Genomic DNA, 14,445 nt, shown 5'->3' on the forward strand with positions numbered 1-14,445 from the left:
TACTTTATTTATTTATTTAAATGTTTTTTTTAAGTCTATTATTTATTTGATCAAAAATACATTAAAACAGTAAACTTTCTTTTTTAATATATATTAAAATGTATTTATTCCTGTGATGGCAAAGCTGATTACACAGCTTTGCCATTACACAGGAGTAATGGCAAAGCAGCCATTACTCCTGTGTTCAGTGTCACATGATCCTTTAGAAATAATTCTAATATTTGAAAATATTGATTCTAATTTGAAAAACTTCTAATTTGAAAAACAGTAAATTTAATACAAATAAATTATAAAAATTAAAATAAATATAAAGATTTTTTTTTATGTAGGATATAATATTTATATTGTCATAATATATATATATTACAAGTCTTTTATATTGTACATGCATAGTATGTATAGTGTACACAAACACACACACACCCATACACACACACACACACACACACACACACACACACACACACACACACACACACACACACACACACACACACACACACACACACACACACACACACACACACACACACAAATATGCACATGCACACATTCATAAACAAAGAGCTGTGGCACAACATCATGTACAGAAATAAAGGCCCTCCCACCATTGCCTTGCTTGTAAACAATGAAGTAAGCTACATCTGTATTAATGTAACATGCATCAGACACACACATATATATATATATATATATATATATATATATATATATATAATTAATGTATATAAGTATATAAATGAAGATGCGGAGGAGTAGGTGAAGGTTAAAATATATGTATTTCAGTAATCACAGACATGGGAGTTATGATTTGCTTCTAGGAATGTTTATGGTGGTGATCCCTTCAGGGAAACAAATGTGCATTGTGATTCATGACATTCAAACATTTATAATAGCACGGAGCAGTCTTTTTATCTGGTCCACCTGATAATTAACTGAGAACTGATCTGTGCTGCTGGGAACACCCTCGTGTCCTTGAGAAAATTACTTTGCAAGCTGAGTACATGCAGACACCTGCACAGGCACTAGCGAGCAAACGCCAACCAGTGCAACAAGATGACTTGATAAATGTTGATGAAACAAGCCCTTTGGGTCAAGTGCAGACATTTCCTTTTTATTTCCTGCGGGAAAGCATCATTGACTGTGATGCCTAAGCTTGTCTGGCAATGCTGATTTATGCACTGTCAATTATGCTTGAGTGACTCAGATGTCAGCGCTTCTTTGGGGATGCCCTTGCTGAGGATTACAGAGGAGCTCCCTACTGCCAATGTGAAGGGAACATCAGGTCACAGCTGATGTGATCACAAGCTCCTTAAAGGAAACATAAGCCACTCTAACCTAGCCAGTAATCCATTTAATACAATACAGAACAGATGCACCACTCCCGAGAAGACAAATATGCACATTTCATATCACAGACAGGACTTTTCCATAATTTCTATTGATTTTATAATGAGCTAGAGATATTTTCTATCTCCCTCCCCTAAACTGAAGCCTCAAACAATCCTTCCTGCATTTTGATTTCCCATAATGTAGGGTTTACTGTCCATATGAGGATATTTGGTCCCCACTACGTAGGCAAAAACATCATGCACATGCACAAATTGAACAGCAACAGGCAACCAAGCAATAATTTCTGTTTACTTTAACAATCTCTCTTTATTTGGACCAAACAAGACCTACATACATGTGAACAATGACCATGCTTATTTGTATATAATATAATGCTCAGAAAAAGATTGCATTTTGCAGCATTTAAGTAATATTGAACGTAATCAACTTGTTGTCACTTAATGTGTAGACACACACACACACACGCACACTGATTCAGATAGGACAACTAGGTAGCCTACCTCTATTTACAGGTTTTTCTTTCCTAAACAATGTGTCATGCATAGAGGCAGGGAAAACAGGTCACTGCCATTTTAGAGTAGAAAGCAGAAAAAAATGTGATGCTGAAAGAAGTCATATTATGTAGCAGTTTATGGATGATCTACATCTGGATACAGATAATAAATCTTAATTTGTCATTTAATACTGCTTTATAATTATGAAGGGACATTTCAAAATGAAATCTTACTCCTTTACTCTATTGCGACATGCAAGTCAAGTAGACCTAATGTCAGTGAGCGTTCCCGCCCTGCCCTGATACATTAAATTGCAGGAACACGAGACATCTGTCGCGGTTTGGATTCAGAGGAGAAATTTCACCAAGGGAGTTCCCTCCTCCTATCAAGACGAGGAAGAGGCCGTGCGGGTAGTCTCGGTCAAACCCCCCCCCCCCCCCCCCTGCAGCTCTACGAGGAGGCGCGCTGGGGGATCCGATGACGTCACAATCACACTGACACACACACACACACACACACACGCTCGCGCAGATTAGCTTTCTACTTCTTTCTCCCTCTCTCGTTTTTCTATTCTGGGAAGCGTCGCTAGGAATAACCCCGTCTCCCCACAGCCGAAGCGGACTAAGTCACTTTCATATCTTTCTGAAGCAAAGAGCACTACATTGTACTCCAACAGGCGTCTGCAGCGTCACAATTCGAGTCAAACTGATATTTTGTGCCAGAGCTGGAAGTGGCGACAGTGGCGTTTGACAATCTTTTGGAATGTTGTAGGCGGATTTGAAAACGTTCTACCAGTGAGTTTTAGTCTTATATACCTTATTCTTAGTATGTCAAGGAGTGACATTCTTTTTTGTAAGCGCGATAAAGTGAAAATGAGTAGCGGATGGGTCCCCACCGTTTATTGGGGCATGTGGGGAATACCCCGTTTGCTTGGTTGGAGATAGTGAATATTGCGTAATATCTTGAGGAATTTGCAAGGCTGGTGCGGGAAAGTGAAATAAATCATTATCTTGGGAGCGACTTTCATTAATGTTATATGGTTTGTGGTGTTTTTGTTGTCGCAGACCGTTCGTTTTTTTTCAGCATGGGTAATGTTGTGGTCTGTATTTTCATGTACACACCGCCTGTGCGCGTGTATGTGTGTGAGCAGGAGAGAATGTGGGTGGGACTTAAGCTCGTTCCGGGAATGTTCCATGACGCGCTCTCCGTCAGTGAAGGGCCCAATTAGGGAGACTCTCGAAAAGCGATTGTTGCTCAAGTCAGATGGCACCTGCTGTAAATGACCATGCTGTGATAGGAGGAAATATTATTATTATACTTTTTTTTTTAAATGTGGCAGCTCAAACATACATTATATACAAAAAAATGTTAACATTATATATATATATATATATATACCTATATTTATGCAGACACTTTTATCCAAAGTGTATATTCATTGTATTCAGAGTACACATTTAAAAAAAAAATTGAAACAGTTCTTGCTTTCGCTGGAAATTGCACTCATGGCCTTGGCGTTGCTAACGCTGTACTGTTTCAGCTACAGGAAAGCATTTCTGTCAAAAATGTTTACTGTTCTGTTCTTCCATGATTAATAGAAGATATTATATATTGTATATCAGGTAGGAATAGGCAGTAGGGTTATGTAACAACCAAGCACACCAGTAGAGACATGGTCAAGGGTGTAGCCAAGTATTTACAACCCATCAGGCAAATTAGTTTATTTGACTATGCCAAAAAGATGAGCCAGTGCCCTTTGCACTGGCTTGATATATATGTCCAGTTCAATGCATAAACACACCCACAGTATCGCTTCCTGACACTGACATATGATACATAAACATCATTTTGTTTTCCATCACCTGGGTTCTATCCATCAAGAAGAAATAGACAGAGCTGGAGGTTTGACAAATGTCCTTACGCATTTTTTCCACAACAGAATCAATCACATTGATTCTGTGTTGAGCTTTGACACATCTAGGCTTTCTGGTAAGTTTTTTGTGATTGTTTCTGATGGAAAGTCGCTTTTAAAGGTATGTTCTCACTTCAACACACACACACACACACACACACACACACACACACACACACACACACACACACACACACACACACACACACACACACACACACACACACACACACACACATTTATGATTAAACTCTGGAAATGGCTTTCATTTAGTATTGCCAACATAAACAAATAGGTTCCTGGAATTAGGGAAGCATATTCAAAGGCTTCAAATTCTTAAGTGCCACTTTGATGGAAATTTGAAAAAGCTTTCTTTGTGACAGCCTGTTCCCCAGTGCAAACTGAACCATTAAATGCTGTGAACCCTCAGCACAAATTTAGGAAGGCAAAGGTCATTCACCAGCACTTACTCAAACCACACTGTCATTTGTCTACAGAGGGCACTGGCTCCAAGTCTTTTAGAGTTCATGCCCTTTTAATTGGATCAAGGTCTTTTATTATAATTAAAAAAAAATTCAAGGTTGTAAATAAAGATTATTGGTGTATGTTTAAAATTCAGTGCGTTACTTGCCGTTTCTTTGTAATAATTTGCCAAATTTACTATCAACTTCTGAGTGATAATTGTTTCTACTATACACCTAATTTTGTAACAAACTACAAACAGAAATTGCATTAACATTAATGCATTTAGCTATGCTTTCATCCAAAGCAGCTTTTGCATTCAAAGTATACAATTAATCGCTTGAACTCATGACCTTGGCAGTGCTAGCGGCATGCTTTGCTGTTTATGGTACAGGAAAACTGGCATGCACCAGTTGTGGTTAAATGCTAAATTGTGTAGCCGACCACTGTTGTTTTTCACGTGCATGATGAGGGGAAGGATTTGTTCTCATGGTGCTGGTATGGAAGAAAACAGTTGAGGCATATCACCGCTTACACAGTGTGACAGAATGGATGCCAGCATCTGGGTTGTGCTTTTCCACCTGTTGCTTCAGGTTACATAATTGGATTTTTTCTCAAGAACACAAGGTTAGGAAGTAAAATAGCAATCTAGGGTGGCCACATACTTAGGCTGAGTCTTTACTGAAGACAATCAGAGATGAGTGATTGACGGAGGCGCTTCTTTTAATGTGGTTTTAATTTTCTCACAACATTTTATACAGCAATACTTGCTATTTCATGGCAGTATTAAAACTAGCTCTCTAACTCACAACACAGCGTTAAACTGAATCCAGTAAGGATGCTGGGAGAAATCTGCATGTGTGTGTGTTATAATCCTGAGGCCGACTTGAGAGTGTCAAGATGAGCCGGCGTCTGTGTTGACAGCCCGCCAGAGTGCGAATGCTGCGCGTGATGTCCTCGCTCGCTTCAGCTGCATAACAGGAAATACTGACGGCCTCCCCTCCTTCCTGCTTTGAAAAAGCACTCATTCTCCTGCCCTTCTTTTCTTTCGTTTTCTGCAGCAGCAGGGCAAGGCGAAACCTATTTTAATATCTGCAGCCATCGACGTGGCTGATGCCTCCTTCGGACCATCCGACCAATCAGAGAGCAACTGCTTACGCCGAAGAAACATGATCATTTTTTCCCTCTTTTGCTCTTTTCTCTGAGCAAGTGAAGGTAGAAGGAGGGGGAGCAACCAAAAGAAAGAGTGCGAGGGAGTGAGGGAGGAGGGAGAGAGAGAGGGAGGGAGAGAGAGAGAGAGAGAGAGAGAGAGAGAGAGAGAGAGAGAGAGAAGGCTGCAGACAGTGGCAGGGAAATAGCTTCTCTCACAGAACGTGAGCGAATGGTGATTGTACAGGCTTGCGCGACTGCCACAGCAGAGAGGAAGGAGGTTTGGAACCCCTGAGGATCTGAAGGATGCCATGTCAGGTGAGCCACTGACCTGGGCCGGGAGAGATAGTAGAGGAGCAGTGAAAAAGAATGCGAATGTAAATAAAGAAATGATGCTTGTGGTTTCTTGCTGCTTTGCTGCTTGTTTTTAAGTCCTATAAGGAGTCAGGCTGAAGTGACAGCTGGTTAGGAGGCATTGACAGGGGATCTGACTGATGCTGGACACATTTGGCACAAGTTCAGTAGCTTACGAGAACAAGTTTGTTAAGCCACTGACATACCCTTGCTGATAATGTATAGTGATTAATTACAGATACCTTGCAGGATTAAAGATAACCTATGCACTAAATGACTTGACGTAATGAATACTTCTTCACATTTCTTTGTTGGTATTTGTGTGCTTTAATAAAACCAGTGTTGCATGGTCTAATGACATTATCTTTTCTCTTTCTGAACAGGGTGTGTGAGGAGGGTGTGTACCTGGATTAGATTCCCGGGACCGTCAGGACAAGAAAACCAAACACTGGGTACAGTATGTTTAAGATTTGCTTAAGATGCCAAAATCGTGTCGGTTTACATAAAGTAGCACAGGTGCTTATGCTATGGTTGCAGTTGCATCAATAAGAAGTTCGTAAAGCAGTGACGTCATCGGTTTCTGTGTATTTGGTAAAGCATCTCCAGAAACGTTTGCGCAAGGGTGTGTTACTCGAAACCCGTCGCGCTTTTTTTAAACTGCAGTTTCTGAGCTTTGTTAATAGGGCTGAATTATTAATGAGCAGGTAATTTAGTTGGGCTAATTATTCATTACAAGAATGATGAATATCATCACCGATTTGGGAAGTATTTCTTGCCTCTCATTATTTTCAGTCACTTTTGATGAACTTGCAGTCAACTTTTTTTCTGGGTTGAGTTTGAGATAACGAAAAAAGAAAGAATATGTGGGACTAGAATCGAAAGGAGGAAGTGAAAATAGTAAAAGTAGAACAAACTTTCTAATCTACTTTAGAATATAGTCATCTTCAATGCATGCATTGTTTTGGTGGAGGTTTTTGAGGTAGGCCTGATGTCATGTATATGTTGTGTTGTGTGCCCACTTTTTGTAGGCCAGACATCTTCTGTTTTTCTTTCTTTCAGTCTCCCTCGACCATATGCTCAGGATACAAAGAGCTGTTTGTGACTGTACATAGTTTGCCCCGTAAAAATAGACGTATAAAACGTTGATAACCATCAGGCACCGCACAAGCCTCCCAGTGAATAAACTAAATTTAGGCACCAACTAAGCTAAGGAAATTGTACAAGAGTGTATAAAAGTAAATTTAATGTGTGTTGCTTGATTCACGGTGTGGTGCTGTCATCTTCGTTATGGTGTGTGCTTGACATTATGGAACTCGATGGTTAGCACTGGGCCGCAGGTAGAGTGTGAAGTGTTGTGTCTGTCTGCACTGGAGTATTGTGGGTGAAAAATGTTGATCCATGCCTGAAGCTGTCTGGTGATGTAACCATAGTTTGCTCAAGGTGATAAGACAGACAAGCCGTTGAACTTTTCTGTTTGTGTTTAGTCTGTAAAGTTCAGGTAATGTTGAGCAACAAAATTGAACAGTTTGATTTGTTTGATGTGGAAGTCTGAGAGGGTTTGTCGTGCCGATGTGTATCACAGTGGGCTAAATGGCACTTGATTGCTCTTGACTCCAATTGGCTAGGAGTGTTGTGATGCTCTTTGCTGATTTAAGGTGACAGTAAAGTGCCTTCTGGTTATCATACGCTGTGCTAATTGCAAAAACATGCAGCCCTTTGTAGAAAGACAGCTCTACGACAGTTGGGCGGTCATTGCCCTCTTCTGAGTGGCATGCGTTTGTTTATTTCAGGGAGCATGAGCGTGGTGGGTATGGAGAGGTCAAAAGGTCATTCTGTCAATCTTCTTCCAGCAAGGGGTGAGTTATAAGTGGATCAAAATGACAAAGGTGATGAGAGGAACTTTGGTAAGGGTGCTTTGAGTATGGAAAATAGTTTCACATTTGAACTAAGTAAGCATTTGGATTTCTACTGCATAATGTGACCTTCTGAAGTGATATGGTCATTTGAAAATTGGTGTGCTGAGTATGGCTAGATATTGTTATATATCTTCAGAATTTTTTTATTCAGATTCTGATTCATTTAGGTGAAGATGTTCAGTTTTCTCACGAATGAAAGATACTCTCTCTTTGCTAATACTATTAATGATTGAGGGCAGTGTTTCAGGTGGATTCAGAAGAAGAACCAGCTCAAAAGATTCATTTATTTTTGGAATCAGGCAACATTGGTCATGCTGTATGCTTTTAAATTACTAAAAATACCGGCTCATAAAAATCTCTTGTTTTTTAATAACCGGATACACTGGTTACACTGTATGCGTTTGATTCACTAAAAATCAGAACTGATTTGATTCACTACAAATCAGCAGCTCATAAGAATCATTTGTTCATTAATTGGTCTAAAGTTGGTCAGTACACACTGTACAGTACATCAGAAAACATGTTTCAGCCAGTTATTATCATCAGCATGTGAACTTTGCCATTTTTAGTGCATGTTACTAAAATGACTTTTGGTTCAGTTCAATTGTTTTTTTAAATTTTCTTTCGAAATCACATTCTTGTGATGTTAGTGCCACCCGTGAATACCAGTTGAACTTTTGGCCAGCGCAAGCATGATGATGTCATTCACTCAGCTCAACAGTCCATTAATGACAAGTCAGTGATTATGACTAATACTTACAGGCAATCTGTGCACCCGTTAGTGTTTTTCAGCTCAGTGTGGTAATGGAGGCCTTTTGTTATGGATTACCATTCAGAAAATGCTCACTATCAGGACATCGCCTGACCTCTGTGTGTATATGTAGGTGTTTGTCCCTATATAGTTCATGAGACTTTTCACCTTATTGAAGGGCTGTCAGGTCAGGCATCTTCCATCCAAGCTGCCAATGCAGTGACCACAGTTCTCTGGCGAGAGACGTGATTCCTGCCTTACAGCTCTTTAATGTTTAAAGTCTACAATTAGTTTGTGACCAAAAACCCTGAATGTAGCAACTCGCAGCATGGGCTGTTTGAAATTTCTTTGAATGATCATCAGGTGAACATTCTGTCCCAAATACAGAGAAGACAATGACCAAGAACTGAATGAAATTGTTCAAGAAGAGCGAGGGATTAAACTATTTGACCTTTTTGTACAAGTCAGGGCTAAAACATCTGCAAGCTCTTTTCCAAGTTGTTTGTGATTTAGCTGTGTAAAGTACATGCAACGTGACTGCAAAAAGTAATGTCTGTGTCATTTAAGGACTATGCTTGTTTCAGCTTCATTAACAGCATTTACAACCAAGGTTAAAATCAAGGTCACAGAGGATGCAAATGAGGCAAGTTTTTAGAGCTCAAGATTTAAAAGCACAAATGTATAGATTATAATTTTAGAAAAGCATAATGCATTCTGTAGTTTTTGAGCTTAAATTGTTCTCATAATATATGGCAAATATGCTTTAACTTTAAACAGAAAAAAATAGTAAGTGATTATTATTATTTTTTATAACACTAAAATCACATTAATGTCATAATTGAAAAAAGACATGTTTTGAAACAGTGAGTATTTAAATGATTATTGACTGGACACTTTCAAATAAGGCTATATGATTTCCAGAAAAGAAAACAAATGTAATTGTGATGTAAAAAAAAATCCAGGTTTACTGTGCCTGTTTGTATTATACAGTTTGGCCATTTTTCTTTTTTTTTTACAGTGAAATTACTTTGTTTTTATTCAATCTTTATTTTATTCAAATTTTAATAATAATTATAATTACTAAATAAAAACAAAGTAGGAAATATTACTATTGTAATTGAACTGTAAAAAAAAATCCCTAAGTAATAATAATAATTTTATTACCTGTCATTTCTTCATTTTCAAATGTTAAACCATCAAACATAATAATGCTTTAAATGTGTGAAGGGGGATGTCAGTCTTACAGTGTGCACTTTGAAACAGACTCAATCTTTTAGACATAGTTTGTAGGTAGTGCAGCAGATGCACTGCCTGTTTACAGTTCCTTTATGCCATCTGATATCACTTAAATCCTTCCTTGATACATTTAGTCATCCATTAGCCCTTAAGTGGAGGAAACGGCCTAGTATGAGCGATCGACTTCATAAAACACACGGCAAAAACACTATGCATGATGATTATACAAATCTTTCCCTTTCAGCAGTTGCATGTATCATGCTAATGGAGGATCTCAGTCATCAGAAGAGCACAACCTCCCTGATCTATAACTCTGAGAAACCGCTTCTGATCTGAACAACAGCAGGGTTTTCCAGGTCATGCCGACGGCTGCAGGTTGAGGGAAACGAGAGCTATCGGTCAGCCTGGAGCTTTTGTATGAACCTCGCCGAAGAAGACAATGCACAAAAGCCCCCTAAAGCAGCAACACATTCTCTGTTACTATGGGAACCTATCAGAACTGTGCTTTGTCCTTGATGGAATTAGATGGATAGAGAAGCTGTATTAGTGGAGCTTAGAAGAGAGAAAAGCAGACAGAGAAAGAAGAATAAAAGCAGGAAGTAGTTTGTGTGAGGATGAATGGAGATACAGTACGAGTGAATTTCAACACGGCGGGAGACTCTTGACCGTCAACCCTTGCTCTGATTGATCTGTCTGTATCGATTCAGTGCATTAAGAATTTATTATGCCACTAGACATGTCACTAGATTACATGAGTGCTTTGCTGAGTAATTAGGTAATGGCAAAAAAAAGAACAGTGTATTGGGTTGAAGAAACAAAGGATCTGCGCACACATATACACATAAAGAATAAAGCACAGGGCGCAAGGCCAGCAAAACTAGTCTCGTCTTTCCCAAGCAGAACAATAGTATGTGCAGGTGTTTCATCTGATCAGAAATAGAGCACCCATCCACCCACACACAAATACAGTTATACAAAGACACACGGAAACTCGTACGTATGCACCAACGAGCACACACATCCATTCTCATTCACCTAAACCGTTTACGAGCAACCACGCATGGAGCACACCTTTCTCAGACAAACAATTCAATGTTTGATACAGTATCTTTGGGTCGGAAAATAAGTTAACAGATTTGTTACCCAAAAATTCTGTCATAATTTACTCACCCTCTTGTTCCAAACCTTGATGACATTCTGTCTTCCATGGAACACAAAAGGAGATATTTTGACTAATGTCTGGGTCACTGTCTGTCAATTTAAATGAATGGGAACTGGAGCTTTCAAGTTTTAAAAGCACTATATAGTTAAAAAAAAAAGTAGGGCTGGGCTACAGAAAAAAGAAAAAGATTTTTCGATTAATTGTTTTTTTTTAAACGACGTTGATTTGATATTGATTCTCAAAAGCAGCTAAATCGATCTTTTCTGGTATTTATTTCAGCACACATTTAAAACAAGATCTGATTAATGTGAATCTTATCATTACTCTTCTCCACTAGAGGTCACCCTAATTTACTTTGCGCGATGTTCCAACAGAAAGCCTGTCATTCATTCAGCGCTTATCATGGCGGAGATAATGGTGATTTAGAACCAAGAACAAAGCCATACGCGTGATTTGCAATGCTCAGGTGAAATGCTGTAGGAATACTATAAATCTGCGGAAGCATTTGATATTACTCATATGAATGAATGAATGGCGGATGGCGCGGCACACTTTGTTTACAAACGTACACGCATACTAAAGCGCGAACGACACTCGCGATGTTTTCAGCTTCTGCTGTCTCACTATAATTAAATGAATACACAAATATCATCTCCAGCTTCTCTGAGAGTCACTTCATTATCATTTTATCGTTTCATTTGAAACTACGTCATATCACATACACAGCAACTGCAAGTTCCTCACGGCAACCTGTCAAAATAAAAGTTTAGTTTAACGTTAAGAAACGCCAGAATATATTACTATTTAGCTGTCTTAATACTCAAATGATACTACTGCTAATACATATTAATAAATCTTTATTTTTAAAGGAATAAAATGATTTTTTTATTATTATTTTATTTGATTAGGATAAATTAATTTAATTTGATTAGGATAAATTAATGTTTTATGCCTTCATCTGATTACCGGAAAAAATAATAAGAACATTTTATATGGCCCTATTATTGTTTAAAAAAGGACCCTGTACAAAAAAAGAATAGGTTTAAAATACAGAGAATCTTTTTTATAATTCACCATTTGTAAACTGATGGTTACATTTATTTTTTTGTAGAAATATCAATAGCATTTGTATTAAAACTATATTCACTGAATGTGATAAAAAAAAAAAGAGAATCGAATCAAATCGAGAGATTGAGAGATTTGAGAGATTGCGAGTCAAAACGAGTCGAATCGGGACATGTGAATCAATACCTATAAAAAAGTATAAAAATATTGTAAAAATCATCCATACAACTTATGTGCTATATTCAAGCGTCTAGAGCAGTTGAGACTTACATTTATGGTATTATTCACTTATTTTTCTTCCAATCCTATTGGAGCAACTGGGAACACCAAAATTGTATTACGTTTGCCACTATAGAAGTTTACTCAACTACGATGACTTCATTTATGAATCATTCATTCATGCATTGGGCATCGGTTCTCTCATAAACTCTTATGAACATGCGAAGTTTGGGCATATGTGAGGGTTTTAACATTTGATTGTTCTTCTCACTAATTGCTATATTTGTAATTTGTAATTCTGTCTTTACTGCCAGGCTGTACAGTATATACTCAGCACCTCACAGCCCTCAGCTGTTCTATTCTTCCTCATGCCACTTCCAGATAACAGAGCATTTGAATTTGAATAGTTCAGGATTGGACAACAAGTGTGCACGCTGTTGTTTCCTGTAGCCGGGCAGAGACGAGGCGAGCGGCGTGTGTCCGTAGGCAAAGCACATGGAAAGCAGCGAGAGAGCGAGGCAGGACAGTTCCATGCGCTCTCCCACACATCCAGCTGCACATGGCGTGCAGGCAGAGAGTTGAAATACGCCCTCCTTTCGTTTCCTTCTCTTTGACAATGCAAATCGCACACCATCCAAAAGCTGCACCGCTGCAACGGAGCACGCTTCCTGTTTGGCAAGGTGCATGTGTGAGCGTCTGAAGAGGTGGAGGAATGCGTGCTGGAGTTGAAGCCGGGCCTTTGGTTTTCATGCCCACTCAGTTGCCACATGCAAGCGTGTGTGCGGGCGCTCAGCTGTCTCGATAAGGTCAGATGGCGAAGGCTGTTTCTGGCATGGTATTGCATCACAACAAGAGACCCATTGCATTTGCGGCTAGACCCAGATTCTAGTGATGCGTATCTCCCCATCTCGCAGACTCCCCTGTGCTCTGATATCTCTCCAGATGTCAAAGGTGGACAAAGCAGCACTTATGTGACCCCTCTTTAACTTAATCCTCTATTTCAATCAGGACCACTTCCGTCAAGTATATTTATGACAATTATAATTGCATACAGTTATTGTTGGCGGTATGGTTATGTTCTGGGCAACACTCCACACGCCTGTCCATGCAGCCATGCTTGGACAGAGCGGGGAGAGCAGCAAGACAAACCCCCCGGGGTACAGAACAGAACCATTATAAGCATATATAATTACAATTCACAATTACATGAGTTGTAAACAAAATGTCATAGAGACTGCTTCCAATGAAGACACTGTAAAGAAAGAACAAGTTAGATCGGATAACTGGTCCAGTTGGTGTAGTTGGGGTTGGAGGAGGGAGTTAATTGCAAGCAGCAATGCGATGGAAGAGACACTGAATAATGGGAATTTAAATAGACCGCAGGTGATAGGTGTCAAGACTGGATTGGTACATGTCAGGAACAGCTGACTGTCAGCTGATGCAAGCGTGACTAACATGGCCTGACTGAACTAACGCGATGCTCGATTTTAATCATTGGTTATATATATCTTAATCTATTAACAAAGAAACTGCAAATGACCAGCAGAATGTGTCACTAATTTGCATGAAAATCCACATAATTACATTACTATCATTACATCACTAATACCCAGAATGCAGAGTACTAGATCGATGTAAAATAGCACTAGATCTCTTTAAAAATAAGAAACTGTCGTCACTTTAAATTTAAGATAATTGTGATATTTGCTCACAATCTGTTTTAAGTTAAATATGGGCTTTTGGTTTGTTTAATGTGCCCAGTTTTCCAAATAAAATGATCTTAGGCTTCTCTAGTTTTTGTCCTTTGTCTCAAATCTTTGTTGTTGATCACATATTCCTGGACGGAAGAATATATTTATATCATATTACAGGCTAATACTTGAATCGACTGTAATTGCTCATCATAATGACTTTTTTGGCAGTGGGTTGTCCGAAAGCTGGAGAAAATTGTAAAGCTTGATTGGGGGTTATTCAAGGAGAGCTCGGTTTTGACTCTCTGTAGAACAGGTGGTGAGCTAAGCTCGGTACGATTGGTTGGCAGAGACTGTTCGTTGAGTTGGTGAGGTGGCAGCTGCGTCGAGCACTGAGCAAAAAGTAGCTCTTTCCTCTCTCCCCACCTCACTTTCAACACACCCACGTGCCACCCGCATGCCGAAAAGAGCTGCTGTCGCCCCACTCTTGCTGCGATGGGATGAAGGTGTAGTGAGGGGGCGGTTGGGGGGAGTGTGTTGCAATCAGTGCAACCGAGAGATGAGGAAAGATTTCAGTATAGAGCAGTGTGAGTGTCAATTTTGTCAGTGAAATGTTTAACAAAGTTTTGTTTTATTTCATCGATCTGAAGTAAAAATTACACAAATTAAAACCTGTTGATA

At 39.1% G+C, this 14,445-nt stretch overlaps 1 protein-coding gene across 2 annotated transcripts in view; it reads left to right on the forward strand.

Annotated features, from left to right (window-relative positions):
- The first annotated feature begins 2,330 nt into the window (after positions 1-2,330).
- The window catches only part of LOC132092255 (human immunodeficiency virus type I enhancer-binding protein 2 homolog), an 82,173-nt gene continuing 70,058 nt past the window's right edge, over positions 2,331-14,445 (forward strand). The window contains exons 1-2 of one of the 2 annotated variants that reach the window (XM_059498417.1): positions 2,331-2,641; positions 6,108-6,176. The gene's annotated coding sequence lies outside the window, so the exon portion shown is untranslated. Of the gene's footprint in view, positions 2,642-5,531; positions 5,689-6,107; positions 6,177-14,445 lie in introns of those variants that run through there. The other variant, XM_059498415.1, reaches the window with a different exon arrangement.

This window comes from Carassius carassius, chromosome 18 (assembly GCF_963082965.1).
Source record: "Carassius carassius chromosome 18, fCarCar2.1, whole genome shotgun sequence".
In the NCBI taxonomy this organism is placed as follows: Eukaryota; Metazoa; Chordata; class Actinopteri; order Cypriniformes; family Cyprinidae; genus Carassius; species Carassius carassius.